We start from the raw sequence: 27230 nt of genomic DNA, 5'->3' as shown, positions 1-27230 counted from the left end.
AGAGAGGGAGAAACAGAATCCGAAGCAGGTTCCTGGCTCCGAAATGTCAGCCCAGAGCCTGAAGCAGGGCTCGAACCCACAATACCTGGTATCATGATGTGTTGAAGTCAGTCGCTTAATCGATGAGCCACCTAAGTGACCCCATTACATATCTTTTAAATTTGCATACTACCCAAAGCTATCTACACATTCAATGCAATCCCAATCAACATTGCACCAGCATTCTTCTTGAAGCTAGAACAAGCAATCCTAAAATTCATATGGAACCACAAAAGGCCCCGAATAGCCAAAGTAATTTTGAAGAAGAAGACCAAAGCAGGAAGCATCACAATCCCAGACTTTAGCCTCTACTACAAAGCTGTAATCATCAAGACAGCATGGTATTGGCACAGAAACAGACACATAGACCAATGGAATAGAACAGAGACTCCAAAATTGGACCCACAAAAGTATGGCCAACTAATCTTGGACAAAGCAGGAAAGAATATCCAATGGAAAAAAGACAGTCTCTTTAACAAATGGTGCTGGGAGAACTGCACAGCAACATGCAGAAGAATGAAACTAGACCACTTTCTCACACCATTCACAAAAATAAACTCAAAATGGATAAAGGACCTGAATGTGAGACAGGAAACCATCAAAACCCTAGAGGAGAAAGCAGGAAAAGACCTCTCTGACCTCAGCTGCAGCAACTTCTTACTTGACACATCCCCAAAGGCAAGGGAATTAAAAGTAAAAATGAACTACTGGAACCTCATGAAGATACAAAGCTTCTGCACAGCAAAGGAAACAATCAACAAAACTAAAAGGCAACCAACAGAATGGGAAAAGATATTTGCAAATGACATATCGAACAAAGGGCTAGTATCCAAAATCTATAAAGAGCTCACCAAACTCCACACCCGAAAAACAAATAACCCAGTGCAGAAATGGGCAGAAAACATGAATAGACACTTCTCTAAAGAAGACATCCGGATGGCCAACAGGCACATGAAAAGATGCTCAATGTCCCTCCTCCTCTGGGAAATACAAATCAAAACCACATGCAGATATCACCTCACGCTAGTCAGAGTGGCCAAAATGAACAAATCAGGAGACTATAGATGCTGGAGAGGATGTGGAGAAATGGGAAACCTCTTGCACTGTTGGTGGGAATGCAAATTGGTGCAGCCACTCTGGAAAACAGTGTGGAGGTTCCTCAAAAAATTAAAAATAGACCTACCCTATGACCCAGCAGTAGCACTGCTAGGAATTTACCCAAGGGATACAGGAGTACTGATGCATAGGGGCACTTGTACTCCAATGTTTATAACAGCACTCTCAACAATAGCCAAATTATGGAAAGAGCCTAAATGTCCATCAACTGATGAATGGATAAAGAAATTGTGGTTTATATACACAATGGAGTACTACGTGGCCATGAGAAAGAATGAAATATGGCCCTTTGTAGCAACATGGATGGAACTGGAGAGTGTGATGCTGAGTGAAATAAGCCATACAGAGAAAGACAGATACCATATGTTTTCACTCTTAAGTGGATCCTGAGAAACTTAACAGAAACCCCTGGGGGAGGGGAAGGGAAAAAAAAAAAAAAAAAAGAGGTTAGAGTGGGAGAGAGCCAAAGCATAAGAGACTCTTAAAAAATGAGAACAAACTGAGGGTTGATGGGGGGTGGGGGGGGGAGGGGAGGGTGGGTGATGGGTATTGAGGAGGGCACCTTTTGGGATGAACAGTGGGTGTTGTATGGAAACCAATTTGACAATAAATTTCATATATTGAAAAAATAATAATAATAAATTTGCTTAATTATAGGGGCACCTGGATGGCTCAGTTGGTTAGATCTGACTCATGATCTCATGGTTCATGAGTTCGCATTCCATGTAGGGCTCTAAATGACAGTGTGGATGCTGCTTGGGAATCTCTCTCCTTCACTCTCTGCCCTTCCCCTGCTCAAGTGTGTACTCTCTCTCTCAAATAAATAACTTAAACATTTTAAAAAAATGTAAATTTGTTTAATTGTATAATGTTCACACATTAATCATGATAAACCTGCCATAACTATAAAAATAGTCTACAAAGTAGGGCTGCCTCTGTTGCTCAGTTGGTTAAGTGTCTGACTCTTGATTTCAGCTCAGGTCATGATCTCACCATTTGTGGGTTTGATGAACCCTGTGTCAGGCTCTGCACTGGTAGTGTGGATTCTGTGCTTGGAATTCCCTCTCTCTCTCCTTCTCTCTCTTTCTCTCTTCCCCTCTTCCACCCACATGAGAACGTGCTCTCTTTCTCAAAATAAACTGTAAAATAAGTAAATAAATAAATAAATAAATAAATAAATAAAGTCTACAAAGTAGAATTGAAGGCAATAAGAGACTTAAAAAAATCCATATTTCTTGAAAGTAAAAGTAAATTCACTGGGAATATTTAACCATTATAAATTTGTATGCACCTAATAACATAATCTCAACATTATAATGCCAAAGTTCATAGAACAGAGAGGAGAAACACACAAACCCATAACCCCTGTGGAAAATTGATAGAAAAAGCAGGAAAAATATCAGTAAAGATAAAGAAGATCTAATAACACCACCACAAATTTTATTTAATTTGAACCACTCAATCTAAATTGACCTAATACACTGATCAACTGTAGAATATATGTTATTCTGAAGTGCACCTATAACATTTATCACAATTAGGCAATACACTGAGTCATAACTTAATACATCTCAAAAAAAAAAAAACCCTCAATAAATGTCAAAGGAGCAAAGTTAGATATGAGTAACAGATATAGTTAGTAAGTTCCTAAATGTTGAAAGTTTCAAAAATCATTTTTAAACAACACATTAGGCTAAAAAAGTCATATATTAGAAAATAAGAAAGGCTGAAATCAATGAGTTAAGCATCCCACTCAAAAAGTTAAAAAGGAATAGTAAAAAATTCCTAAATAAATTGGGGAAAAAAAGGAAACAATGAAGACAAGAACGGAAATGCATGAAATAGAAATCAAAGAGAAAAGCAAAGAGAAATTTCCAATATATTATTTAAAATGACTATTAAAATTTATGTAACCATAGCAATACAAAGAAGTACACAAATGTATAATATAAAGAATTAAAAAGGGTGACCACAAATACATGTTTCAGATGAGGAAAGATGAAAAGACCAAAAAGATGAGGAAATGTGAATAACTTTATACCAAAATATATGAGAATATAAAGGAAATGGACAAAATCCATATAAATACAAATCATCAAACTTACACAAGACAAAAAATCAGGATGAAGTATATATATCAGATATATATATATGAGTTTTTTGGAGGGTGCTCTCAAGAGGAGTGAAGAAACTAAGGTAGAGTGGGAAAAAGCTATACAAGACTGTGGTCTCAGTTGATACTTGCTTCAATTTTATCCAAGAGAGAAGTTCTGACACAAAAATTACACAACAGAATCTCACCCTGAGGTAAGGCATTGGGGGATGGGGAGGGCTGACCTTTTATACTTGTGTCACTCAGTTTGACTAACAACAAATTTTGTCTGTCCTAAAGCCAATGGAATAGAGGTGTACTCTACCAGGCAACTGACTTACACTGAGCTGAGGGCAATACTCTGGCAGTTGTAGACTGTTAACAGTCAATCATAGCAGGTGAGGGAGGGTACACCAGCCAGGAAAAGGAATCTGGGTGTGGTGGTCAACTCATCCACTATGGTCCACCATAGTGGACCTATTGAGATTCACTGTGTATCACAGTAGGTTCACTTTATACAGTCAGAGTTTCTTCAGAATTCCTGTTGGTGACAATTTCTGGAAATACTATAAGAGGAGAATTAGCAGGACAAATTATAGCTCCACTGCCATAGTTGGTCCTGAGGCCATAACATAATCATCATCTCCCTCTTTTTTTTTTTTTTAATGTTTATTTATTTTTGAGAGAGACAGAGACAGAATGTGAGTGGGTTAGGGGCAGAGAGAGACACACACACAGAGTCCCAAGCAGGTTCCAGGCTCCGAGCTGTCAGCACAGAGTCCAAGGCAGGGCTGGAACTCATGAGCTGTAAGTTCATGATCTGAGCTGAAGTCGGACGCTCAACTGACTAAGCCACCCAGGTGCCTTCATCATCTCCCTCTTCTGCTGCCCATTCTAAATTTCCCTGAACTCTGGCGGCCATTTCCACTAATCTAGATAGCTTGACTGGGACACTGACCTAGATAGGTGAATCCCCAAGGGAATCTGGAAATGTCTGGAGACAATTTGGGTTGTCCCAACAGGAGGAGGTGCTATTGCCATCTAGTGGGTAAAGGCCAGGGATGCTGCTAAATACCCTACAATGCATAAGACAACTCCCTCCACAGAGAATTTTCTAGCTTAAAATGTCAATAATGCTGAGGTGGATGAATCCTGCCTCAAAAGATTTAGTGAAAATTCTTATGGGTTTGGGGAGTTTTAAGGTTTGCTTTCGTGCAAAGTGCCAGTGACTTGGCTTTTTGCAGACAGGCAACTGTGGAAACCAGTCACCCAGACCAGCCTCCCAAAATGCCCCTTTACTTCAAGTAAATCCCACTGGAGAGTGAATCAGGAGAGTTAGTTTTGAGAAATGGCTCTTCTACAAACTAGTTCTGTTTCCCTAGGCAAGTCTCATCAACTCTGGGCTTACATACCCTCATTTATAGAAAAAAGGAAATTATCTGATCTTCATATGGTCCTTTCAGTTCTGATCTTCAGTTCTTTGTGGCTAAATACTTCTTGGGGGAGGGAGATTAACACTGGAAAATCAGAATCATGTATTTACATCTTTGTTAATCAGCTTCATTTATAAAAGACAGCTGCACAGGAGAGCAAGTAATAATGGCTGTTGTAGGAGGGGAGCATGTAACCCTAATAACTGGAAGTCAGCTGGACAGGAAAATTATGGATTATGGGGGGGGGGCATTGAACATGAAGGCAAGAAGGTCCAGAAATAAAAAACCACCATTATCCTAAAGCTGATCTGGTAACCACTATAACCACAACAGCAAACATTTGCACAGGGTTTTATAAACATTAGATACTTTAACCCTTTCAGCAGCCTCATGAGATAGGAAGTGATGTCTTAATTATCCCCATATTACAAATAAAGAGCTTAAAGTTAAATAAGACAACTGGATGCTTAAGTTCCTGTGCTGAGTGAGAGGTAGAGTTGGACTTAAACTGACATCTTCTGATTGCTAAATCCTTCAGATTATCAGAAGAAAATTGGACTGAGAGTCTCAAGAGTCTGAAGACCCCGGTTTTAGTGTAGTTCTGGCCTTTTCCAGCTCTGTAAAAGCTTGTTTCTCCATATCAAAATTATTTGATTCCCATGCTGGGGGAGGTTTTGCCATCTTCTCTGCACTCATTAATTACATCCCCCTGAGCTTGAAAGGGGTGATTCACTTTAAGCATTTCTTAAAAAATAAATAAATAAAGTCTTGCCAAAACACAAACATTAGTTCTGCCACATTATTCTTCAGGTCCATAGGCCACGTCTCAAAAACCTAAGAGAATAATGCTTATAAATTAACTCTGGCTGTGAAAGGTTTTGAAAGAATTATGTTCCCATAAAAGCCTTAGAAAGCATGGGTTTTGTGTCAGTATATTTGTATGACCCTCACTGTGTGCTAATTATCGGTTATTTTTAAAGTTGTTTTATACTGAATTTTCTACACAGCAGCTTAAAGAAAGATTCTTGGAAAATATCCTGGATTTCTATCAGCAAAACCTTGGAAAGCTCTATCACACATTTAGTGATATTACAAATATTATGGTTTTAAATTCACCGAAAATAAAGAAGAGATTTGGAGATACTAGAGTTTGGGGGGTAAAATTTTTGTCTTGGTTCACTGGAGATATTTTAGAAGATAATCTAACATCTGGACTGTAAAGTCAGTCTATGATCCTCTATATTTCTTGTGCCCCATTGCATATCTTTATGGTCTCACCATTTATTTTAGCCACAGCTGCAACATACTTTTTCATGTAGGCTCTGACTCATTTTACACTTGTAGCATCTCACCTCTATGACATGCCATGCGTCTTTGCTTCTTGCCCTATGACTTCAATGCCAAAGCATGAATGGGCCTGGAATGGAGCTTTCTCAGCACAACTCATGTACAGCTGCATAAACTGGATTAGCTCTGGGATAATGCTCAACCAATCTGGGATGGGAGCCAATGGATGAATACACTTCAGTGTCAATCCTTGGATTCATGATTTTGTGAGGCATTTCATATGACTCTGGAAGATCTCAGCAGGACTGAACTCTAGTTTCCACGATGGTAACCAACTCAGTAATGATCTCTTATATTGGCTTTGTGTCCTTCCCTATTAAATTCTGTGCAGTTACCTCTATTCCCTGATACAACCTCCCAAAAAAACTACCAGTTCATAAGTCTTTGTTTTACACTCCACTATTTTGGGGGGACAGGGGTAGATGGGTAGAATACAGGCCAAGAAAACTGATACTAGAAGTAGCCCTAGAGGTTGGTAGACCTTCAGGATGAGATTCTCTAAATTCAATCACTAACCAACTGCTGCTGACTGACCCAGGGAGTGGTGAGAGCACCAGGGACGCTGTAACATCATAATTAGATGTCACCTATGGTGTGTTGGCATGATACACAGATGGAAAGTGAAGTCTGAGGTAATGTAAGCTATTGAACAGAATAGACAGCACTGGTCATTATAAGGCAGAGTTCTGTTGGCTGCATTGGAAACACTAATAAGGAAGGATTGGTCTGGTAAGCCAACCATCAACTGAGAGTGAGCTATGAAAGCCATAAAGGCCTCCACAGAAGAATTTAAAGAAATATGTTTCTCCTGTTGTAACAGGACAGCCTGTGTTGGAGATCAGATCCTAGATTTATTTAAGAGAGAGCATTTAAAAGGAGACTAATATGCAGACTCAGTGCAATTCCAGTGCCAAGGAGTCCTGATAGAGGAGAGATGTGACCCCGATACCTGGTAGAGGAATATTTGGATTGACAAATTTAGGAAGGCACAACTCCCAAATTCTCCTAATCCTCTATGCCAGCAGAAGTAAAGCCCTCCCCACTGTGGGGAGGACAGCAGCCTCCCCTTACCTGAAGAACTCACCTGAGGTAAATGCCTTATAAGATTCTGTTTGCCTTCCTCATGATCTATCACACCTCTACTCCTTCCCACAAATTGATATCCGGATTCAGATCTCTTCAAAACTCAAGCAAGGAAGCAGAGTCTCTTCTCTGGAAGGTAACAGCTAACTCTCCAAAAGAATTGCAGATTTTGGCTTATATGTACAACGAATCATGAGAGTTCCCCTTGGATTGAGGGCAGAATATAAGACTAGACGAAGAGACATTATTCACATAGACGCACTCTCCCATGACACAGAATTTAATATTCTAGCCTGAACACCTAGAGCTAATTCTAATACAGTGCTGGAATGGTTCCTTAAAGCTCTAATATTCTGATAGTCTACAGTAATTGAAGTCAGATATGGGAATTGCCGTGAAAGTTTTAATCAACTTTATTGAGGTACAATTTACATACAATAAATGCACACATTTTAAGTGTACAGTTCCAGGAGTGTTGATAAATCCTGACACCAATGTCCACTCTAATCATTATAAAAAATGTTTTCATCACTGAAAAAAGTTCCCTTGTGCCCTTTGCAGTAAATTATCCCCACCCTCCACTTCAGGCAACTATGGATCTGCTATCTATCTCTACAGATCACTTTTCCCTATTCTAGAACTTCCTATGAATGAAATTATATGGTATATAGCCTCATATGTTGGCTTTTCTCTTTTTTCACTCAACATAATATCTTTGTGTTTCAAACATGTCATCACATGTAACAGTAACTTATGCCTTTTCATTGCTATTTCTCACTTTTGAAATATACCACAATTTGTTTATAAATTCACTTGCTGGTGGACATTTGGATTGTTTCTAGTTCTAAACTAATTTAACAAGCTGCTATTAACATTCCTGTCAAGGTAATGTATAAGTATATTTTCATTTTTTCTTGGCTAAAATACTTGAGTGGATTAGTGGATTATATAGAAAAAGGTATATGATATTTTTTATAAGACACTCTGTTTTCCAAAGTAGCTGTATCATTTTACATTCCCACCAAGAATGTAGGAGAGTTATAGTTGCTCCTCATCTTTACCAACTTGGTATGATCAGTCTTACTAACTTTTAAAGTTCTTAGTTTTAACTATCCTAACAGGTATGACATGGTATCTTCATGTGGTTTTAATTTGCATTTCTCTAATAATAAATGCTCTGGAAGACTGAGCCGTTTTCATGTGCTCATTGGTCATTTGCATATCTTAGTTTGTGTATATCTGATCAAGTGTTTTATCTGTTCTTAAAGCTGTGTTATCTTTATATCATGAAAGAGTTCTTGGGCTTTGCTAAGGTGGGTCTAAGATTTTTGTTACTCTAAAGTGTAGTTTTTATTCCTGAAATAAACTTTCTAGTGTCTCAACTGGATGCTGTAGTTGTTAAGGAGGTCCTTCCACTCTGGCTGGTCTGAAATTCCAATGTCCCTCGGCACACCTGATCTTGATCAATATGATCTCTGTTCTCTGTGCCCTGTAGGTGCTATTCTCTAGTAAGACTCCAGTAGTCTTAACCTGCTGCATTGTGGAAAACTACCTGCATGCAAGGTAGCCTCTAAATACACTACCGAGTTATTTAACCCAAAGGTCAGAGAACAGAGGGACTCATAGAACACATTTTAAAGGTTTGTTAAATTATTTTTGAACACACAGCAATAAGAAAGAGGATAGAAGTGGGGTAACTTAACATTTTTAGGATAGGTTACAAGTGGACAGAAGGACCATAGTACTCGAGTCCTGGGTTATGTAATGTTCACTTATCCTGTCTTTGTCTTAGCTGCATCAGCCTTTCTGCTGATGGTGTGGTTATAAGATCCAGAGTTGAAGTCAGAGCAAGGAGTTCACAGAGAGATCTTGGACCAATGACTCATGCATGCTCCATCAGAAAGATGCAGAGGCAAGTATACCTGGCCCTAGCAGGAAGCTGTCAATTAGCCTATTGAACAACCATGGGTTTTATTTGCATTTCTTCCATAGACTACACATGGTGTTGTTAATCCAGAGGAGGCATAATCAAGACTTGCTCTTCTATCCCTAAGTAGGACCCATATTTGTTGTATCATCTTGACTATTTATTACACCTATCTTTGAAGTGCTTTATAGGTTACTCATTTATAATCTATATTTTTTATGTCTCATAAATTTTGCCTATACCTTACTGGCTTCTTGTTTACTCATCTATATTTAACACAGTCTAGGAGCTTTATCTGTGTATCATAAAATCCCAGCTTACTTACTATCTATGTTTAACATTTATAGGTTTCATCAACCATCAATTATCCCATCTTCTATGGAAGATTTAATAGTCTCAAACAATGCAGTACACCCACATAACATCTGTGCATGTGCAGCTTAATCCTCAACAAAGCCTTCACCAAGTTCCTAAATCCAAGCCAGCACCCATTGATTGAAAGGGAGATTGGGTCCCCTTGAAGAAGGACTCTGATATGCCACTATGACAAATAGTCACCCAATCCTTCTCCCAAAAGGATATAGTCATTTGCCAGAGTAACTGCGTATTAGGGAAAGTAGTATCCCCAAACACTTTTGAGGGTTATTGGAAACAAGGTCTAATCTAACATTTCAACAAGGGGACCAAAATACCAGTTAGGGGGTTAATGGTGGACAGGTGATTAATGGGGTGTGACAGTGGGTACAAACTCATCTTGCCAACATACCTGCAAGTAGTTAGAGTAGTAGAATAATATAATGGCCTATTAAAGGCTCATCTCAGAGTCAATATCTTATATGTTTTGATAACTATGTCCTTGAGGAGGAGGCATATAAAGTAAACTAAAGTAACTAAACACACATTAATCATCAGATGATGACTCATCCCCCAATATCTATAACAAATACCTGGATTTTAAAACCAAAGGGTGTAAGATTGGCACTTATCACCACAGTTTTTAATAATCCCTTTGAGGAATTACCATTTTCATTCCTAAAACATTAGGGTCTGATGGATTAAAAGTCCTGGTTTCCAGAAGAGATACAAATCTGGGTTCCACTAAAGAAATGCTATGAGTACCACCTGGTATCAGGGGCCAGAAGCCAAGAAAGTAGTTACTATAGTTATGAAAAATTGATCCTGATTATCATGGGGAACAAAGGTTGCTCCTCCGGAATACGAACATGAAGGAATATGTCTGGGACATAGTCATTGGAACATTTTCTGGTGCTTTCAGGCCTGGTAATAATGGTGAATGCACAGTTGCAGCAAACACAGCCCCAGTAAGGCTCAGGTATGAAGATCTGGGTGACTCTACTGGGCAAACAACCTACACTTGCTGAAATGCTAATGAAGGACAGGGAATTCTGGAAAGAGTGATGGAAGAAGAAAAGATAAATGCCAATTATGTCCTTGAGACCAGTAGGAAGTACCTTATTCCATTAACCACTGAATAGTGTCTTTGAAAAATAATTTATTGAGGTATAATTGAAATATAACATTATTAGTTTCAGGTAAATATTAAGTCTTTTGCAAATTAGCTATCACCTTGAGGAAGTCAAGATTTAGGTTTTAATGTAAGGCACGACCAGTTCTTAGCAGTGAAAGATGTGAACTGTATTACATTTGTCCTGTGTCTGAACTTACATCCTCTTAACCTTATCTCTGATTCCAACTCTGGTTTGATAAACAAATTCTATGTGTACTTTGATTTGTCCTCTACCTTTTCTCTTTGACTTGGGCCTTCTCCAATGTTCAAGTATGGAAATCTAGTTGGAACTCAATAGCATGAAACTAGAATAGTCCAGAAGTGTGTGTGTGTGTGTGTGTGTGTGTGTGTAGATGTCTGTGTGTGCACGCTGTGGATAGGGGTTAAAGGTCCCTGAAGCAATACTAAATGCAAAGTGATAGGAGCCCATGGATATATGTTTTCCCATCAGTCCTTTGGTGGGCAGTTCTGAGAATTGTTTGGCTGGTTCTCTTCTTTTGGAAGGCCTGATGGTAACCAACTTCACTGTGGCAGTGACCATCTTGATATCAGATGCTCAATTTGACTTTTCACCCTTCCAAATATATTCTCCCCAGTCCCTCATTCTTGGTCCTTCCAATCATCACTCTGAAATCTGTGTTACCTAGAGGAGGAACCTAAACTAAGACAAATACTATCCCTATAATCTTCTCACTATGTGATGGTGAGGAAATTACTCAACTTCTCTGCACCTCATTTGTCTTATACAATGGCAATGTTAATGGCACACAGTAAGTTATGAGGATTAAGTGAAAAACTATAATGACTGGCACATAATACAAAAGAAATATTAGCCATTTTTACTATTGTTATTAAGCTTTCCCTGAAACACAAAATTAGGGCCCTATAGCTCATTTAGTAAAAATTCAGCAGTGCTGAAATAAGAACAGTCTGATTTGAAAATAAGATCAAGACATCCTCACTGTGTTTCTTCCCTTTAATATGTAAAGCATCAAGAAATTCTAGGATCATTAATGGAGTCCCACTGTTTACATATACTTTAAGAGATCTACATGAAGTTAAGAGTTACAATGGCTTTAACTCTTACAAGCACATATAATGAGCCACAGAAACCTTATGCTCTATTCCCTAGGCAGTTTGCTCAAAATGCCAGTCTCAGTATAGGTTTAGCTTACAGAAAGATTCATATATCCATAAATACATATGTATATGTCGTATATATATGTACATGTGTAAGTATGTACCTTCTACTTCTAGCTTAAGTTTGAATGTTTTAAAATCACAATATTAAGAAAACATTTCATTTCACTTCAAAACATAACATTTATAAGAGGTTCTGCATTGAGTCTCGAGTGTGCCGCTTTCTATAATCTCAGATTACTTAACCTCTCTAAATGGCATATTATTCATTTTTTTTAAAAAGTGGTTATGGAAGTAACACTACCTTCATAGAGGTTTTAACAGGGTTAGAGGAGAGGTATATGAAAGTGCTTTTAGAATTGATTTTTTTTACAAATATTGAGTGTTAAAATTTTTACTTGCGCATGCACATACAAATATCTCTTACTGGATTTATGTACGAATGAACTAAATTTCAAAATGGAGGAGCTTTCTTTTCCTTTATCCTCTCAAATTCTCCAGTGATTTTGAGCTCATGTCTATAGGGTGGACACTGCAGCCATCTTGACTATGGGCAAGAACCAGTCTCTCTTCCATTCAGCCAGAAGTGTGGCTGCAGGGGATTGAGAGCCAGCTCTGTTTTAGTGCCTAATGTATACTAATCATTCTGAATCCCTTATCTTCCCACATAGTGTACTAGATCTGTGTCTCACAGGGGACAGGGATGCTCTTCCCCACCACCTTGATTTCTTTGTTGGGCTTGGAGGCTTGGAGGACCCACACTTATTTTGAATCAAAAAGCTCTCATACATTAAGAACATTTGGGAGTGACGGTTCTTTCCAGATAGGGGATCAAAGGCAGCTTCAAGGAAAAGGCAGCATTTGAACTGGGCTATATAGACTTTAAAATTTTTTTTTTCCAACGTTTATTTATTTTTGGGACAGAGAGAGACAGAGCATGAACGGGGGAGGGGCAGAGAGAGAGGGAGACACAGAATCGGAAACAGGCTCCAGGCTCTGAGCCATCAGCCCAGAGCCCGACGCGGGGCTCGAACTCACGGACCGCGAGATCGTGACCTGGCTGAAGTCGGAAGCTTAACCACTGCGCCACCCAGGCGCCCCTAGACTTTTAAAAGATAAAAACAGAATGAGGGTATTCTGGACAGTGGAAAGAGCATTAGTAGAGACACAAGGACATGGAATAATATCCAAGAAGATTAATTTAAATATAGGGTGTATTGGGTATTGAGGCCAAGAGAGAAGAATAAGCAGTGTAAGTAGGTTAAGATCAGGTAATGAAGGTCAAATATAAAGAGCACTTTCTATGTAATACAGAGCCATTTGGAATTTAAATTGGGTTGAGATGGCATAATTAGAGCTGAATTCTAAATAATTAGGGCCTGAATGGGACAGTGTCATTGAGATGGGCAAAAAAGGGAAGATTTTGAGACATTGTAGAGGAAAAGGATGGACTTAGAAAGTGTTTTTGTGAAGATTAGGAATATAAAATGTATTTTTTAAAATGGCTGAGGAGTTAAACCTTGGTGGCTAGGGAGGTAGATTGTTAACCAAGATAAGGAAGACTGGAGAGAAACCTACTTTGGGTACAGAAAGGAGAAGCAAAATGTTGGTCTTGATTCATTGAATGACTGAGTCATTTTCTCACTCATATTGAAGTATAACATATATATGTAGTTAAGTTCATAAAAATGCATTAATCTTAAGTGACTTTTCATATTTAAATAAATACTGAAGCCATAACCCAGATCAATACAGAATATTTTCAGCACATCATCGGGTTTCATCATCCTGTTGTGAGTCAACAAATATCCCCCTTGGTGAATTCTGAGTTAGGCTCATTTTATATCTTTTCTATTATTATTATACAAATATTTACTGAGCTCAAAATAGTACCAGGAAAATATAGGGAACAGAAACAGTTGCTTTCTTGGCCCCAAGAGATTCTTTAATGATCTAGTGCAGTGGTTCTTATTTTACTACACATAAGAGTCACCTGATACTATTGTTGAAAATGTGGATTTGGTAGACCCCTTCCCCAAAATTTTAATTCAGCACTTTTAGGGTAGAGCCTTACAATATTCATTTTTCCCCCTACTGGAGGTCAACTTCTTTTCTCTTTTTTCTTTTCTTTTCTTTTCCTCTTTCTTGTTGACATATACTAATTTCAGGTGTACAACATAGTGATTCAGCAATTTTAAAGGTCATGAAACGTTCACCATGGTAAGTGTAGTTACTGTTACCACACAGAGTTGTTACAGTATGATTGACTATGTTGTCTATGCTGTACTTTTCATCCCCATGACTTTTTCATTTTATACCTAGAAGTTTGTACTTCTTAATCTTCTCACCTGCTGTCTCCCCTCTGACAACCACTAGTTTGGTCTCTGTATTTATGAGTCTGTTTCTCTTTTGTTGTTGTTTAATATTCTTTTTTTTTTTTTTTTTAACACATGTCCTGGTTTCCTTTGAAGCAGATGATCTTGGGGTCAGACTTGAGAAACACAAACCTACTCAGTGGAACAATAAGGCCTTGTAGTCCATGCTAAGGAATCTGGACAAAATCCTGTGGACTTCAGGGAGGAACCAGAGCACTGACAAACGGAATAACAAAGTCATGGCTTATGTACTTGGAGATGACTCTGGTAGTGAGGAAAGGATGATCTAGAGGGAGGAAGACTGCTGCCAGAGGGTCGTCACACAAAGATCATTGCAATGGTTCAGATAAGGCAAGAAAAAGTCTGACTTTCTTTGGGAGAAAACACAGATTCAAAAGGCATCTAGGAGGAGCACTCAAAAGCATGTGATCAATTAGATGTGTGTGTGTGTGTGTGTGTGTGTGTGTGTGTGTGTGTGTGTAGAAATGAACAGGGAAGTAGGGAAGATGGCTAGTTGTCTTTAATAATGTAGATAAAAGGATTCACTCAGATCTTGAAGCCACCCTGACCTCCTGACTACTACCCACATTGAAGTGCTGAACACAAAACACTAACCCATTTGTCCTGAGTCACAGAGGGCAGATTTTTAGTGCCGAAGGCTGACTAGTATTTATCCTAATACATAGGGCAGTGTCAGAACAATAAAATGTTGAGCATCCACTTAATGAAGCCTTGTCAGACTCTCAAATATCTGGTCCTGATGGCTTTCAGGAATTTAGTTCCAAGAATGCTCCTCCTGCTGGGGGATTAATTGGTGTTTCCTCAACTAAATTCAAAATATCTCAAGTTGGTGGGGGCAGGGGTGGGAATAAAACCAAAGAAAACCTTGTGTTTGACATTGGAAAGCAAGCATGAGAGGCGAGTGGGGTAAAGACTAATTGCCATGTATCCTTTCCAGCATGTTTCGTCACAAAGTCTTTAGTGGTGGCAGCTGAGAGGTGACATGGATGTGATGTGACAAACAGAGGCTGTGTATTAGCCCTTGCTAGCCAACCCACCAACTTCTTAGGAGAGGCACAGAGAGTAAGAACTAACCAGTAGATAGGAACTCCATGCCTCTTCAACCCCAAGTCCCCTTTAGAGGGGCGTAGACCCACAGTAGCGATACCGAGTAAGGTATCAGCAACATTATAGCTTATTACATATTACACTACAACTTACTACAGATTACCAAGAACTTTCTTCAAGCTACCTACTTCGAGTCTGAAAACAGTTCTCTGGAAGCAAGAAAGTGAAGATGTTGATCTCCTTTTGCAGATGACAACGTTTGAACTTAGATAAAGTGTCCTCCTCAAGGTCATGCATATATATCCTGTTGGAACTCAGACTAAAGCACCGAGTATCAAAAGGCCCGAGTCATTTCCCCAAAAGTGAGCAGGCTCCCAGGAACCAAGGGCAATCTCCTAGCCTATCTTCAATCCCTTCTCCTGAAATGCTAGCATCTCTCCACTGAGGATGTGCAATGTCACAAGAGACCCTTGGCATATTAGAATGAGGACATAACATAGGCAAGGGGGCATACACCATAATCATCTCCCCATCCTCATGTACGAGGTGTGCACATCTTTCAGATGCCAATGACAGACATAGAATTTGAACAGTGAAAACTGCTTTCTTCTTTGTGCCCATATTGATAGCAGAACTAATTTAAAAACAAAAAACACCAGGAGAATCCAGGTGAGTAACATGTATTTTTTTTTTCCTTAAGGATTTCTTTACAACTGATTCCTAGCTTGCTCTTAGCACTCAAATGGAATTGGGAAAAGAAATGACAACACTGATTCTTGAAAAATGTTTCCTGTTTCAGATATATAGCTGCCATTGCTGTCAGCATTTGGCTTCACCATCTGCCGTTTGTCACAGAAATCCAAAGCTCTTCTATGTAAAACTTGCTTAAATGAAATTCACTTAAAACAATTCTAAATACGAAGAACTATTTAATTTAGCATCAAACCCAGCCTATGGGCCAGAAAAATTCAAAATTAAAAAAACTGGAGAACTGATATGATCATGCCTGCCGTCTTGATGCTGCTTAGTTCCCTTACTACATGAGTTTGGATAAACTCCAGAAATGAGCAAATGTTTAAGAAAAAGAAATCATCGTTGAAACAGTATGCTGATGTTCTAACATCTTACAGTTAAACAAACCATCAGGTATAGACTTTCCCATCGTGAACCACACACCAGTCATGGCCATGAACCTGGTGGGAAAGGAGCAGACTCAGAGGCTTTGCCTCCTATGCAGGACAGGCACAACTGGAACAGATACAAGCGCAGGCTCTGGGGATCACCTTGTCTGGCAATCAGAACTGAGACATGGAAGGGGCGGCAGTGGACTTCAGGGATACTCAAACAGGCAGACCGTGCTGCTGGAGTGGGTAAAGGGATCCAGAGGAGACAGAGAGGCTTGGACAGGTAGCTTTTACACGAAGCCCTCTGGCAGAAAGTTAGAGCACAATGATAGGGAATCCAGAAAGAGGCCACATTACCTAGCGAGAGGAAGTACTTTCTCCAGCTCTTGTTTTCTCTTGTTCTTTTATTTTTAAAATGATTTTTTTTCTTTTTCTGTTTCCTATTCCAGTTATTTTCTTAGTACTTGCATATTATCAATTCATGAGCCAAAGAGTATGTGTAGCTTTGGAGAATCATTTCCGTTGCAAAGTTTTCCTTTCATAAAGAAATGATGCCCTTTTTGACTTCTTGTTTGGGGCATTGTCCAACCTTTCTGAGAAATGGTGAGTGCAGAGAAAATACCCCAGCGACGGAATTGTCTGGACCATGTTTAATACAAACTGACTCATCAGGGAAGCAGAAATGCAAGCTTATGGTCCTCAGTTTCCTCTACAAAGCAATGCTAACTTGTATATTAGTGACATGGGTATGCATCTCTCTGACCGTCCATCTTGTAGCATTAGAAAGATCTCAAATTTAGGGCTCCTGGGTGGCTCAGTCGGTTAAGTGTCCAACTTCAGTGCAGGTCATGATCTCACCATTCGTGAGTTTGAGCATCCCACCAGGCTCTGTGCTGACAGGTCGGAGCCTGGAGTCTGCTTTGGATTCTGTGTCCCCCCCCCCTCCCTCTTCCCCTCTCCCACTTGTGCTCTAGCACTCTCTCAAAAACAAACATTAAAAAAAAATTTAAAAAAAAGAAAGATCTCAAACTTGGATTTAGATATTTAAACAAAACTCTCCCTTCCACATTTCTCTTCCCTCTAAATATAAATATACATATATTCTTATCAACTTTCCTGTCCATAATCCCTTGGGGCTCTCTTATCCTGGGACCATGGTAAGCAGGTACTTCTGGTTCCATTTATTATCTTGACATTATAATATGGAGAGTGGTTTGGCATCCAAGGGCATTTTGTTTGGTGCCTGCACGGTCCTTTCTTATTGATAACCCTAATGTAGTTTATCTTTCTCTCAAGTGTGCTAAGTCAGTAAAATGCTTCTATAATCAAAACTATGTTAGAGGGAGACAAATTTTTCCCATTACACTTACTGATGCCAGCTGGTGTTAAACTGTCTGTTTTCTGTGGTCTTTGTATTTTGGTTCTACTTTTTAACAATATGTTTTATTTGGTTTTTATATCTACCTATATCTAAAGTACTATTAGGATTATTTTCATATTGTGTTATATTCCCCAACAAATTATATACCCTTTCCAGCTATAAAACTAAAATTACTAGAGTATCAACCTAAAAAAAAACATTTAAGTGTGCTGCAATAGAACATTAAACCTAGATTCAATGTAAATAGACACTACAGCTATTCCTGCTAGAAGTATTGATAAAGTTTTTACGTAGTAAATTTCTATACATTGAAGCTAATTCCTGGTTTCCCCTGTGTAATTTTAAACACGCTAGGCAACCATCTCCCTATCTTCCTGGTAAGATAAATAACTATTAACAATCCTTTCCTTCCCCAATCTAAACACTTACTCCTATATTTACCTCTGATTTTGCAAATAAACATTAAGAATCATCTTTAGAGTTCTCCAAACATGCTTCCTCCAATTCAGACCATTGTGAGCCAAAATCAGCTTTGGCCTTTGCAACCAGATCTCTTGTTTCCTGCTCAAAACGTTATTTCTTTGCAAATATTTTTTGTGCTTCCAGTCTACCTACCTACCTGTCACTGCACTGCCTCTTCAAATCCCTCTTTCCATATCCTCATTCTGAGATGACTCCTTGTCCACAAACCCATTCAAGCAGTCTCTGCACACTCCTGCAACTTCCCTGCAGCCCCACAAACTCTGTGCCCTCATCCCTGTCTAATTTTCTCTTCATCCCTTTCCAATGTGGTGTTACCTACTCTGTTTGGAACTAGGTCTTTGGCAATTATAGAAGGTATGTTATTAACTCTGCCAGCTGCTTCATCACCTGCACTCACTGCAAGCCAATTTTAAAAATCTTTGTTCCTGGATACTCCGTGTATTCTAATTAGAGAGCTTATCATAGGGCTGCAGCAAAATTCTGCTTTGACAATGATCTTTCCTCCTTACTTCCGTAATATAAAGGAAGGAGAAAATTGTATTTCAGACATCAACCTCCAGCCCTCATACTATTAATTTTTCTCAGTATATGTTTGTGACATCCACTTAATACCACTGAGCCCTTTCTTTTGGACCTTACTAAACACATGTGTGAAATTGTTTGAGAGCTCTGGACATTGAAGAAGGTGTGATGGCACACAAGACCTGTTGTTCTTAAAAGGGAAATCAGAGAAATGAGATTTGTTCCTTTTTATCCACGTGCTCTCTATTTTACTTAAGAGACCTCTTTTTCTCTCAGATTTTTCCAACTCTCACTTAATTTGAGAGGAAGCTGAAGGAGACCACAAGCTGTGGCCGTTGAGAAGTTAATGTACCGTGTGATGCAGGAAGAAGCCCTGGAGGGGGCGCTACTGAGCAACAGCAGTACAGCTGACTTTTGAACAGCACGGAATTAGAGGCCCGAACCTCCATATAGTCCAAAAGCCTTGGGTAACTGCTGACTCCCCCCAAACATAGCTACTAACAGTCTGCTGACCAGAAGCCTTATAGATAACATAAACAGTCAATTAACACCTATTTTGTATATTATATGCCATATTCTTACAATAAGGTAAGCTAAATAAAAATGTCATTAAGAAAATCATAAGAGAAAATACATTTACATTACTGCAGTGTATTTATTGAAAAAATCCACATAAGTGACCTATGCAGTTCAAACCTGTGTTGTTCAAGGGTCGACTGTAGGGTCAACAGGCCTTACTGAATCGAGAATCTTGTTTATTGGTTTTTTCCTAAAGCCAAAAAGTTTTCTAGTTCTCCTTTCATTCTAAGTCTACATATTAGTATACTAATGATACTTAATATACTAATCCTTTCATTTATTCATTTATCCATGCATATATACAATCATTTATTTATTAATTCATTCATATTCGACTAACATTTATTAGAAACACCAGGTAAGGAGTTGTGCTCAATGCTGGAGACTCACAGAAAGGCAAGGTCTCTGCTTGCCAGAAGCCTCAGACCTAATAGAGGAACCAAATAAGTAAAGAGACAATAAAATACGTCATGGGCATTGTGAGCAATGTCAGTGAAGCTGGGTGAGTTGCCTTTTCAAATCTTAAAAGAAGCATAATTGTGAAGTATATGAGAAAAATTTCAGTTGTATGTATTTTTACTGAGGAGACTGCAGTAAAAGTATTTTAACATCGCATGGATCTATATAGAAACTAATTTAAAAAAAAAGGTGCAAGTAATCCTGGGAAGTATTGTCACAGTGAATTATTGCATGACATTATATGCCAGGAATACATGTCAGGCACAGTTACTAAAATAGCCATTGTGAGGCAATCACTGTAATTATCTTTCCATGGCCAGACGTATTTATAATAGTCAAAGGAAAATCAAGTTGGCCTAAGCGGGTTGCAAAACTGGAAGAAATAGGGGGAAATATTCTCACTTAATTGAGCATTGATAAAGGAGAAAGGAAGTTGAATGAATTAGTAATTTAGTCACAAAGATGAGGTTTCTTTTCTTTTCTTTTTTTTTCCCTAGTGGAAGGTTATGGGTTTAGAAAAAAATAAGTAAATTGATGAAAGAGACACAGGATCACCTTTTTTCATCTGCAGAAGAAAAGAACAAACCTGGAGAGAATGTTATTTCAGGCCTTCCCCAACACTAATAAGAACTTTCTTTTTTAGGAGAAGGACTATCTGACAAAGCTGAACAAAGACCTGAAGACGCCATGCCATCAGTATTCTTAATAACTTTGACAGCAAGAAAAAGTATAACAAGAGTTTGTAAGGTAGGTGGCTTGCCAGGAAGCTTGGGGGTCAACTGAGATTTTAGAATTCCCAGTTCCTGAAAACACCATGGAAAGACAGAGAATATAATGGGAAAAGACAAAAAGCTAAGCTGTGATGATTACAGAAATTATTAGCATATGTTTTTATTTATACTATTATTTGTGTTTTCATCAATCTTGCTGGATATTGAATCTAGCCTTAAACATATTTACAATTCAATAATGGTATAATTGACTAAATGGAGTCCATTGGCTTTTACTCCAGATAAGCAAACTCGGGTCTGTATCTCTCTGGATGTGCTTATGTCTGCAGATTTTAGTATGTCAGTTTGCCTTGTGACCGAAGTTCTGGGGCAAAGAGAAGTCATTGATTTTCAGTTTGTTCAGCTCTTTTCTTGTGGGACAGGAATGATAACTTACAAACATTTCTCACATTGTATCTAAGATCCAAAGCTTTTCTAAGGGTTTAAACAAGAAGATGATGTGATTTTATTTTTCTTTTTAAAGGATTACTCTACTTTGCAGCATTGATTGGAGGCCAACCATCATGGAAACAAGGAGATGGGTTAGGCGTGGTTTCTAATGACAACATAATCTGGTGTTGTTAAAGAGATGTCAGGGACAAGGCCATAAGATATGAGGACATTTAAGAACTGAGATGCCTTGGATGAATGGGTCCTATGCCATGACCTTGAAGTTATTCAGTACGAAAGTACGACTTGGTTTCAAGAGAAAGATACTTGGAATCAGGAAAGAAGTGCTTTGATAAATAAAGTAGAGCAACAAGAAATTACTGGATGACAGGATGAAGAAAGGAAGAGCAAAGAAAAGGCATGAGACATTACATTTTTTGACTTTTTATTTTTTCTTTATTATTGAGGTATGCTTGACATAAAATATTATATTAGTTTCAGGTATACAACATAGTGATTCCACAATTGTATACATTGTGCAATGTCCACTGAAGAGTATGGTTACCATTTGTCACCATACACTGTTATTATTGCACTATTGACTGTATTCCCTATGCTGACTTCTTATCTCCGTGACTAATTTATTTTATAACGGGGAGTTTGTACCTCTTAATCTCTTCACCTACCCCTCCAACCACTTTCCCTCTGGCAACCACCAGTTAGTTCTCTGTATTTCAGTTTGTTCAGCTTTATTGTTGTTGTTTGTTTAGATTCCACATATAAGTGAAATAATATGGTATTTGTCTTTCTCTGACTTATTTCACTTAGCATGATCCTCTCTAAATCCATCCATGTTGTCATAAATGGCAAGATTTAATTCTTTTTTATGGTTGAGTAATAGGCTACTGGGTGTGTATGTCTATTATCTCTATATATCTATATCTACATATAGAGCTAAAACATCTTCTTTCTTTATCCATCTATTGATGAACACATGGGTTGTTTCCATATCTTGGCTATTGTAATTAATGCTGCAATGAGCACAGGGTGTGCATATCTTTTCAAATTAGTGTTTTCATTTTCTTTGGGTAAATAATAGTGGAATTATTGGATCATATGAAATTTCTCTTTTTTTTTTTTTTGAGAAAACTTCATATTATTTTCCACAGTGGTTGCACCAATCAACATTCCCACCAATAGGGCACAAGGATTCTGTTTTCTCCAAGTCCTCACTACTACTTGTTATTGTCTTTATTTGCTTGTTTCAAGTTTTTACTTAAATTCCAATTAGTTAACATACAGAGTAACATTAGTTTCAGGTGTAAAATTAGTGATTCATATTATACTTTTTTTATAACATCAATCTGAATGTATAATTGTCTTATACTGAATTGGAGAGAGAAGACACCCATTCCACTTTCTTCACTTAAAGCTTACATGGGATGAAGGGAAATGAAGAAAATGTGTCATTTGCAGAACTCCAGATTTCAGTTAAGGCGCTTAAGGAGATGGAAAAGATGGAAAGATTAAGACTTCAGTGGGGTTTATCAATCCTGAAATAGGTCCAGAAACGTAAAAGATTCTTGAGAAGAGCGAGGAGTGAAATATTTGGCCAGATATAAGACACAGAATACCAAAGGGCTACTTACAAAAGAGACTTCAATCTTTCATAGAATGTGGGAAGCAAGGGATATGGGGATGTGAGTAAGGTGACTACAGCCCAAGAAATCTTAAAGTTGTGGACCCTCTGGCTTCACCAGATTCCACTGAGTTTTAGTAGAGCCTGGGTAGCTCTCGGGAGTCACAATGCAGGCAGGTGGCAGCCATGCTGGGCAGGAGTAATTTTTAGCATGCGTGTTGCAATCAGGTGGTAAGATAAACAACCACAATGGGCAGAGGCAAGAGGCTAGACAAACACCCAGTGGCCTCTTACCAATAAAAATCTTAAAAACCTCACACACCTAGTGGCCGCTTATAGTAGGAGCAGTTGGAGGTGGTGAAGAACATTCATCATTGGACAGAAATCACTGACCCTGAAACAGACCATTCATCTTGCAGCAGCACCAAAATTGAGAGGATAAAAGCATTTGCTCTCTTTGTCTTGCCTTTGTTTTTTTTTGTTTTTTGTTTTTTTTTTTGCTTGCCACATCCGACATCCAATCCTAAATTATTCATGACCCTTTTGCAACCTTCACTCATTTAAGCTGGTCTCTTTTAATGTCCAGCACTCTACCAGGAGCACCACTCTTTGGGTTTCTACCTTTTGTTCATTATTTTTGCAGCCCTTGGAAATTCTCCCTTCTGTATATGACCAGGGCAGAGTTCTCAATGACAGAACTTTAGGTCTAGTTAGTGAGAAAGATTTTTTATTCTAACTTTGTTTGCTCAGGCAAGAACAAAGTATTGTCTGCAGAGAGAACTGTCTGATGATAGCATAGCACTAATTATAATTTAAGAAAAACTAATTTTTAAAATTATTTTTTTCAGGTTTCTAGGGGTGTCAGGACCGCTATTTAAGAGTGGGATCATGAGTGAATTACGCTGAAATTAAGATTTCTTAGAAGATCCAGGATGGTAAATTATTTCCTGACAAGGTCTGTAAGTTGATTCTATTTATATAATGTTGCAAAAGGTGAATTTTCTTTCTTATGAGATGCTTTCATTAGTTAACCAACACATAAAAGAGTAATTCACATATTTTCTATTATTCCACAGGAAAATCCACATGGCTTCCAGGAAAGAAAGATTTAAAAATACTTCTCTTATGACAATTTATTCTGCTACAACCCTTCTAAGTGCCAATGAAATAGGGATGTGAATAGAATTAAAAAAAGTCATTAAGACTTGAGTCCCTTTTAACATATAATTTAGAAGTCAACTGATTAATTGGCTGCAAGTTATATTTATTTTTAAGCATAATAATGTCACTACTGCAGGATTATACAGTTCATCAGAAAGATCTATCAAAAGCAACTTCGCACAAATTAAGGTGACAGTGTACAACTCTTTGTCAGCAGCCTCTAGTGGACCACATGGTGGAATTTAATGTGCACAACTCTGGCTGAAATGGTTGCAGTACAATCTTTTTTTTTTTTTTTTATCCCATTCATTATGTATATCAAATTTAGTTTCATATATTAAAACTTCAAAGAACTGGTTTTCAATAATCATCTAATCTGTAAAGCTCAAAAAATAAAAATAATTTATTATTATGAAGAGATAATATATTTTAGGCCACTGTAGTAGTTTTCTGTTACTCCTGTAACAAATTCCCACAAACCTAGCAGCTTAAAATGATCCACAAGTATTATTTCTCTTCTGTAGGTCAGAAGTCTGAGTGGACTCAGCTAGTTTCTCTGCTCTGGGTTTCACAAAACCCAAATCAAGTTGTTGGTTGGCTGGTTTCTTATCAGGAGGCTCTGGCAAGAATCTACTTCCAGGCTTATTCAGACTGTTGGTGGAATCCAGGTCCTCGAGGCTCTAAGATGAATATCCCTCTTTCCTTACTGGCTGTCAGCTGAGGGCCACTCTTGGCTCCTAGAGGCCCCTCCCTAGTCTTCCTACATGGGTCCGTACTCAGAACTAGCAACAGCATGGCCAATACTTCTCATGATTGGAATACCTTTTAACTTCTCCTGCCAAATTTCTCCTTTGCTTCCAGCCAGAGAAAGTTCTTGGCTGTTAAGGGCTCATGTGATTACAATGTACCCACCTGAATAATCCAAGATAATCTCCCTATTTGGAGGTTCTTAATATTAATTACATTTTCAAATTCCCTTTTGCCAGGTAGTGTTAAATATTCACAGATTCCAGAAATTAGGGCATGATCTCTTTGGGGATGGGGCCTCATCTGCTTACCACGCCCACCAAAAGTAAAAGAGAAATGCACAATCACGAAACTGAAGATCTATGAAAAAAAATGCAATACATGGTACTTGATTTTAAAAAATTCTGAGAGGACAGCAAAGTAAATCATGACATGTTCAAACTATAGCATATTATTATGTGGCCAAAAACATCCTATTTTTAAAGTGTATCTAATCATATCAGGAGATTTATACAGTAATATTTAAGTAAAACTAAAGTACAACAATGTATACTGTATAATCATATTTTATGTGTAGGGATATATACACATACATGCATACATATTTATTTTTATTTATGTACACATTTTATATGTACATTCAGAAACATTGCCTTGTATGTATATAATTTATATGTTATGTATGGTATTTTTATTACCAGAATAAAGCAAAATATTAGAGTGGCAATGTCTGAGTAATGATACTATGTTGTGTGAAATCATAGTTTCTAAAACATTATAATTAGAAAATAGAATGCTGCATTTAAAAAAAATGATACCATGCATGATTTCTCAGACAAAATGAAATATTCTAGCAAGAGAACCCAATGAGTCACATTACAAACAGACCTTAGTCTATTATGAATTAATTAGAAATGGAGATATGGTACCCTGAGACTGGGGTGGGGAGAGGGGAAGATGATTCATACCTTACTGACAGATCAATCACAGAAAATCACTGAAGGTTCACAAAAACTTCTCTGCTAGATAAAACCTTTCCTGAGTGCCTTTCTTTCCAACTTGCAGTATAAAAGTTAGTAGTTTCTTATTTTGTTTATATAATTTATCTTGATTTTTACATGTCTGTATATAAATTCTGAGACAGGCTACAAATCACAGTCTCTATAGTTGTTTCAAGCCCCAATGTAGACTTCCAAGGCTCTTAAACCACTAGATCTCCTGAGTCAACATCATTGTCCTTCTCCCTTGATGAGGCACAAGTCTGACACAGGAAACAATGATCCTTCTCTCCCTCTGGATGTCTGGTAATTCTAACCATAAGTTGGGAGAGAGAGCTATAGCTCTTTGACAATAAAGAACATTTACCTGTGCTCCTCATGCATTTCCAATGTCAAAAACATTTCAAATGATTTTCTACTATCATCTTTTTCTTAGAACAGTAAGTTACCACCAAGACAGTTGAGCTCATTTCCAAGCCTTGCTCCATGCCTTCATATTTTGTTAATATCAACCAGGCTGCCTTAAGTGGGGGAACACTGACATACGTCATTACAAAGGGTTATTTGCTCCATTTTTCTGAATTTTTCTGAATTTCCTGCTCCATTTTTCTGAATTTCACTGAGAAGGCAGTCACTCCCCTTTGGTCTGAACAGTGCTCTTCTTCACAGAAAAGTTAGCATGCCTGCAAGCCTGTATTTGGAAAAAAGGTTTTCCGGAGGTTGAGTACTTTTAGGTATGATAGACAGGCCATATGCCACTAAGACTCAAAAATAGCAGGATAAAGGAACAGAGGATTCAATTGTTCCCCATCTTTCCTTAGGAAATCTGACCCAAAGTGTCTTTGATGATAAAACTGTCCACTTTATGTGTTTGCCTTTGCTGATTCAGTGCTCAAGACAGGCAAGAACTGCATAGAAACTACTCTCTCATTAGAATGTATTGCAACAAACTGGGGATGGTGGCTTGGTCACATGCTGCAAAATTGGGAGGTTTGAGTCTCAGTTGCCTATGAATCAGTGGTGTGGAAGTCTACAGCTGCAGTGGCACAACTGCTTTGTAATTATGAGAGCCAAGGCAAGACTAGAAGCGACATCTCTGAACAGAAAAGAGAAAATCTCAAGTCAGAGACAAGATAGGAGAGTAAGTCTCATGACATAGATTTCAAATTCTGGTTTTACAATATGGGGCATTTGGTGTTGGGGAAAGCAAACCCACAGGACTTACTTCAAAAGACGCTCTGACATAACTGAATTATATCCACAATAATCCACTTGCATAATGGTTCCTAATTACTTTGACTTGCCTCTTCAGTCAAGCCCTGCCAGCTTTAATAGATGGTATTTCTTCATCCCCTGCCCACATGTGTGTATTTTACTATTATTCTGATATCTAACTATATCCCAATGCTGACTTCAGGTTTGTTCTCCAACATCCTCCCCACATTGTCTTTGGTAGCTCTTCATCAATTTTGCCTTATTTTTGGAAAAGACAGTCAGACATACTCCCCTCTGAGTGTCAAAGCACTAAAGCCCACCTTCAGAATCAAGAAAATACATTGCTAGAATATGTAACCAAGACTGATTGGATAATTTTCTGATTTCTCCACTCACATTATACCTTTCTCTGGTTGAACTTGGATAGTTCTAGAACAATTCCTGGAAGAAAAACAGTATTGCCATAATCTCTTCTTATGGACTGATGGTTCTCATATGTATAAAAATTACTGGAAAACTTATTTTAAAAATTGCTTTCAGGACCCAATCCCCAGATATTTCGACTTAGTAAGTCTGGGATGGTCCCACTGAGCTGTATTTTAATGAATTATCTT

General features: G+C 38.1%; 1 long non-coding RNA gene and 1 pseudogene across 1 annotated transcript in view; one reads left to right on the top strand and one right to left on the bottom strand.

The window, feature by feature from the left end:
• The window catches only part of LOC147577435 (uncharacterized), a 260510-nt gene that overhangs the window by 85269 nt on the left and 148011 nt on the right, over positions 1-27230 (bottom strand). The window lies entirely within an intron of this gene.
• The window catches only part of LOC112849869 (DNA ligase 3-like), a 113493-nt pseudogene continuing 96523 nt past the window's right edge, over positions 10261-27230 (top strand).

Source organism: Puma concolor, chromosome C2 (genome assembly GCF_028749965.1).
Source record: "Puma concolor isolate L17-30 chromosome C2, mPumCon1.1.hap2, whole genome shotgun sequence".
Classification (NCBI taxonomy): Eukaryota; Metazoa; Chordata; class Mammalia; order Carnivora; family Felidae; genus Puma; species Puma concolor.
Note: the sequence above shows the minus strand (reverse complement) of the source record. Positions and strands in the feature narration are given on the sequence as shown.